The sequence below is a fragment of the Pelophylax lessonae genome, assembly GCF_965119305.1.
Source record: "Pelophylax lessonae genome assembly, contig: HAP1_SCAFFOLD_454, whole genome shotgun sequence".
NCBI lineage: Eukaryota > Metazoa > Chordata > Amphibia > Anura > Ranidae > Pelophylax > Pelophylax lessonae.
Window position 1 is genome coordinate 93,837 of NW_028119890.1, and position 6,353 is coordinate 100,189.

The 6,353-nt window shown below is 41.8% G+C and overlaps 1 pseudogene across 1 annotated transcript; it reads left to right on the top strand.

Moving 5' to 3' along the window:
* The first annotated feature begins 944 nt into the window (after positions 1-944).
* On the top strand, positions 945-2,560 carry LOC309543869 (annotated as a pseudogene). Its single transcript has 2 exons — positions 945-1,049; positions 1,767-2,560. The product of its transcript is annotated as an uncharacterized misc_RNA (transcript).
* Positions 2,561-6,353: the final 3,793 nt, after the last annotated feature.

The window sequence follows — 6,353 nt, forward strand, 5'->3', positions numbered from 1 at the left end:
CCCCAGTTTTAAAATGGGCTACTGGTATTAAAGGGTGTGTTACAACACAACATGATATATAGGCAGCCATAGAGGGAGCAGAGGATGTTTTTGTAGTTCATTTCTTGCTCCAGGCCAAAAGATCACACATTATCAAAGCTACAAACGCATGCTACAGAACAGGTTTTAAGGACTAGGGTGATGTTTTAGAAAACGTTGGGAATAACCTTTTTCTAAAAGAGGGGAGCTCTTGTGTGTATCCCCGCAGATAGCGCCCCACTGTTTATTGCCTAGTATTATGGAATAGGACACAGGGGGTGGGAAAGAACATATGAGGTATTGCTGACAGTTTAGTGCAAGCATATGTTGCTAGATGCATCACCTGTATTAGGAACAAACAATCCAAACATATAAGGCCACACATGAGCATCTCCAATACCCATCAAACCCATTCACACATCTACAAATAGATTTCACATATAGGCCCAAAGCAGGGAAGAAATAAGAGTTCCTTTTAGTCAATAGTGGATGGGTTCAGCAGCTGAGTGGAGACCAAAAAAAGGGAGATGCCCACACTGTGGCACGCATTCTCAGTCAGGAGATTATTCCTGGATGGGGGTGCCTGCTTTGAATTAGTTCTAATAATGGTCCAGCTTTCATATCAAAAAGATGCCAGAAACTAGTCAAAATCCTGAAAATAGAGCTCAGGAATAGTGGAAAGGATGAAAAGGACAAGTTGAGAAAAGGGTAATTGAAATTTTGAATCAAGTAGAACGAAAAGTTGCTCGCACCTTTCTTTTCATTTCACAGATACCAACCCATTCCTTGGAGGAGGGAGATGACGTAGTGAGCAAGCTGTCGCCACATGACAAAACCAAGGCTGGATCTCGTTTTGGACCAAAAGACAAAGGTAGTCACAGTGACCAGAATCGCTGTCCTTGTGGAAGACCAACAAGCCCGGATCCATGCCAGTGAGTAAAAAAGTCAAGGTGGAGTGTGTGAACGAGATAAAGACACAGATAAAGGAGGTGAAGCAGATGTGGAAAATCCTTGAAGAGCGAGTGAAGCAGGTGTTATAGTCTCTGAAAATTAGTAAAATGACTGTATTCATAGCAAAGAACTTTGACAAGCTGTGGATTTTGTTGGTGGCACTAGTATTTTTAGTGTTCATCCCAACCTGGATCATAACTAACTGTATATATCACCCAGCGGATCTGTGGCCCCTTGGAGGAATTTGTGGGACCCTGAACGCCACCAGCCCAGATATAGTATCAGAGATAACTCAGAAAAGGAATAAAAGAGCCCTGTCCCATAGTTCAACCTCCCAGATAGCCATCACACAAACAAATGGCATGACACAATTTTAGTATAATTCCTCTAACACACAGGTAGCTGCTTTTATAGTGCCTTATGAAACGATACTCCCTGGTAGTGATGATACCATACGGTATAATGATAGGAGATTAGGCCCAGGAACTGTATTTATATGTGTCACGGACAAATATTGGGGAGACCATTGTGACTATTTGGGATCAGTGGGTTGGAACACGGAAGATGATTGGGAGTACAAACCTACTACTAGCAAGGATAAAAATAGAAAGACACTTATAAGCAGAATGACAATTGTTAAACATGTTCCCGAGCAATTTAGCTTAACCATAGAAAATCCTAGTCCAGAAGATAGTAGAACTTACGTTTTGGGTATCCGGTAGAGATCAGAGTTCATTAGCTTCAGAAAGCCTTTTTAGCTAAAAGACATATATGGCTCTTCTGAGTGGCCATCACAGGTACAAGAGACGAATCCTTTAAGGCCCTGTGTGCAGACTTTGGGAGAAATGGTAGCTATAGCAGATCCCATCTGTGAGGATACTATGCCCATAGAGACAGGGTGCTCTGATGTAAACTTATGGTTAGAATGGATGAGGTATAGTGCTAGCTCACATAACATGTCAGATTGCTATGTCTGTGGAGGAGCTAGGCTGCACTTGGGTACGTTGCCCCTTAACATCCCCGAGAATGTAGAAACTTGTTTTCTTAGCCTCTATACCAATACCTCTAGTAACCATTCTAGCTGTGAAACATGGAAAAAGGAATATCCCATCATAGCTGGAAAATTTAGGCCCACTGGGTCTATCACCATTTACCCAGGTAATTATACATGTTACTTCAGACATAGTGGTGGGGGCGGGTATTTAGGGAACTTTACAGAGGGATATTGCTCCACCTACAGGTCCACTATAATAGAGTATCAAACAATGTCTCTGGGAGACATTTACTGGATATGTGGAGATATGAAAATAAGGTTTAGGTTGCCTTTGAAGTAGACAGGAGAGTGTGCCCTTGCCAAAGTTATAATGCCCCTACACATATTTACTGAAAATGACAAAAACACATACCAGCTTAAGGGGAACACTAGAACTACAGGAAAAGAAGAGAAGCTCCTATAGGAAGTTTTGATCTACATGTATATATAGATACCATCGGGGTCCCAAGAGGGGTCCCTAATGAATTTAAAGCTAGAGACCAAGTCAAAGCCGGTCTTGAGTTCTTTATCTCTCCCCTTGTCACCATAAATAAAAATGTAGATTGGATAAATTATATCTATTATAATCAGCTGAGATTTGTTAACTATACAAGGGATGCCCTAAAGGGCATAGCAGAACAACTAGAAGCCACTTCCCAGATGGCATTCCAAAACAGAATGGCTCTGGATATGATCCTTGCAGAAAAAGGTGGTACCTGTATATACAGTATATTGATAAAATAGATGGATGCTGTACTTACATTCCTGATAATACTGGCCCCAACAGTAAGGTCACTCTGGCCATTCTGTGTAACTGAAAAAGAATTCTGGCATTGACAACCCTTGGGATCAGTATTTTGGATGGTTTAATAGTTGGAAACAAGCCCTAGTGCAGCTAGGAATTATCATTGTTAGTATATTTGTTATAGGTGTCGTAATACTTTGTGTAGTTCCGATCATGGGAGTAATGGGTAACAATAAGGAGGAACACGTACTTGAGGCGAGCAAGGAATCCAAGAACATGTGTCGTTTCCTTTTATAATTTCTCAGCCAAGGAGACTGTATGTCCCTTGATGACACCATATGTATAAAAAAAAACCATGTATAAGTTATGATTTTTTAAGAGGGGATTTGAAGGAGTTAACTCCATTTTTCTTATGCAATCTTCTGTTCCCATTAGATAAGTCTGAGCCACACCTAACATTGTTTGAGGTATATGCAATATTTAGCAACTTATCTGGAGCTCAAGATCCAGCTTTGCGGAGAAATGTTTTTCTTTTCTTTAGTTATCTATATGATTTTAGCTAAATTGCACTTTTTGTATTAGCTCATAGAATGTTGCCATTTCAGCATGTTTCCTGATAAGAGAATCACTACTCCACCCTGCTTCTATCTATATAAACTGGATGCAATATTAAAACTTTTGAGAATTGATTCACCCATAAACCTGTCTGCATGTCTCATTCTGTGGTGAATTCTCTCTCCCGGGTACCTGCTTACATATAATTGACTGGTCATCTGATGGTCGGATGGCTATCCATAGAAGGGTCAAGCTGACCACCAACAGTGCGGATGGCTTGTTCAGCTCCCCATGTGGTGCGGATGGCTTGTTCAGCTCCCCATGTGGTGCGGATGGCTTGTTCAGCTCCCCTTGTGATGCGGATGGCTTTTTCAGCTCCCCCATGCGGTGCGGATGGCTTTTTCAGCTCCCCCATGCGGTGCGGATGGCTTTTTCAGCTCCCCCATGCGGTGCGGATGGCTTTTTCAGCTCCCCCATGCGGTGCGGATGGCTTTTTCAGCTCCCCCATGCGGTGCGGATGGCTGTGTCCGTGTGAACCCAGGCTCAAACAAAAGGTTAGGCGTGTTTAATCAGGGTAATTCAATAAAGCAACAATGAAACTAGGCAATGAGGGGTTAATGTTTAGGATATGTGGCTGTGTCAGCTGACCTTCAGGTTTCTAGTTCATCATGACCCATTTTACATTGTATTTCCTATTCCCGCACCTGTACAGGAATAGTGACACATCTGGGCACTGATTTCAAAAGGAAAATTTTGTTTTTAACCTTTTTGAGAGTTTGTGAGCTTTGTCAGTTTGGTGCTGATACAAATAAAGTTGCCTAAGGGAAAAAAAATGGCTGATTACCCATAAATCCCCTCACCTGTGCACAAATCTGCCCTTTCACCAGCACATGGCTTGGTAAGCGGAGTTTGAATGGCATTATGGAAGCATTTTAAAGCTACAGCCTAACTTTTTTTTTTTTTTTACCTTGTTTAAATGTGATAAATATGTTGCACTCTTATTATGATTGCTTTAGTTTGTCATCAACTGTTATATAGTGGCTTCCGTATGTCTGTATACAAACAGGCAAGCCTTTGTACTGCATAGATCAGCCTTTCTCTGCCTTGTAGCTCCAGGGGAACCAGAATGCCTTCTCTACCGGCTTGCTCTGTATTCCCACGGCTTTTTTAGGTTGGCTGTTCATGGTTTTAGAAATGGGTGGGGGGGGGGGGGGGCTACATTCTCTGGAAAAATGCCGAGCTGCAAAATGCTACTTGCCTGGCTCTTGGACTACTGCTGCGCTCCAGTGCTTTGAGGCAGGCTTCACTTAGGCCCTGTTCACACCTGAGTTTATTTCAGCTTGTAAAACGCTCATCTCTGAAGTCTCAAAACGCCCAACAAGCAAAATCCTATTCATTTCAATGGCCTCTGTTCACATATGAGCTTTTTCTGCTGAAGCAAAGCTCCTGAAGTTCAAAGTACATGGGCTTCTTTTTTGGCTGATTACGTGGTTTTTTTTTTTTTGTCAATGCCTTCCTCCAAACACCTGCAAAAAGCCAGAGAAAATGATACGCTAAGATGTGAATGGAGCCTAAAGCTGGATACACACTATCCAACTTTTGTGGCTGGATTTCCTTCAGATTTCCCTTTTCTATGTAGTGCTAGGGCCGGCCAGATTGCATACAAATTGAAAGGGTTTAGGTTTGACCTCATATTATATGGTTTTGGGAAATCTAAAGGAAAAAGTCTTCAGAAAATCTTAGTGTGTATGGCCCATAAGTATCAAATGTTTTTCACCCTTTTGGAAGATGCGCTTTGCAAGAAATGTAGAATATATTTTTAGTGCTAGTTTGTACCCTAAATTGTAAATGTACGTATGTTTGAACTATGCAGTTTTTCCCTAATATTGTGGTGGGCTGCAGCCATCACACTTCCCCTTCAGACCCCCCTCATCCTCCAGACCCCCCTCATCCTCCATTATCTTACCATAGTTGTTGTGCAGGTGTGGCAGTGGTTATTGCTTTTTGTATAGCAAGGCTGTGTATGCTGCTGCTTATTTTGCCTTTGAATGCCTTTAAAACTCTTCGTGTTGTGTCCTTTTTTGAAGTGGTTTGATGTGACGACAATGCTAGTTGCCTGGCTGTCATGCTGGTGTTCTTTAAATCCAGGCAAGTATGCAGATTGTGGCTTTTTATCCAATATATGCATACTTGACAAGGGGTAACTGACACCAGCCTTTTCAGTAGACCAGCAATGCCAGATCTCACATTTCTCCTAGGTTTCTGGTATGAGTTTTGATATAAGCATTAGATTTCAGTGGGAATGATGGCTTTATTTTATTTATTTATTTTTTGTTCCTGCAGTAACCAGGCTCAAAGCAGCGTGGAATCTCTTCTGTGGCCCTGCAGCGACAAATGGAAGGTTCCCATACACGGGTGAGTTGTGAGCTTTTAGCTTTGAAATCCTTTTCCTCTTGGGGGGGGAGAAGGGTTTGACACAGGCCACTTCCACAAAATGGCAACACTTCAACCATTTCATTGGCTAGCTTCAAGGTTTAAATGGTCAATGATTTGAAATATATTATGAAGCTTTACTGCTTGTTTTAACCCCTAATGAAAATTGTTTGCTCTTGTTGTCCCCTTACTGACATGACACCTTTGTGCCTTTGTTGGAGTCAATAAGGTTTAATTTTCTACTTCTACTGCCTGTTTGTAAGACTGAACTGTCTACTACAATTTTGGTGAGTTTCTAAAGTGCTTACAGAGATTTACATTTTCTGTGTTTTTATGGGGGTTCTCATGCCTACATTTATTCTTGTAGCCACTGAGGTGCCCATCAAGGCTGAACTATGGAATCTCTTCTGTGGCCCTGCAGCGACAAATGGTAAGTTCCCATACAAACACTTAAGTGAGTTGTGAGTAGTGTTGAGCGAACACGGACTGTATTATTCGTGTTCGTACCGAATAATTGGATTTTTTGTACCCGAACACGGACACGGACACTTTACTGTATGTTCGGGTAAAAATCCGTGTTCGGTCGTTTTATTTCCGGGTTTTGCATGCTTTGGCGCT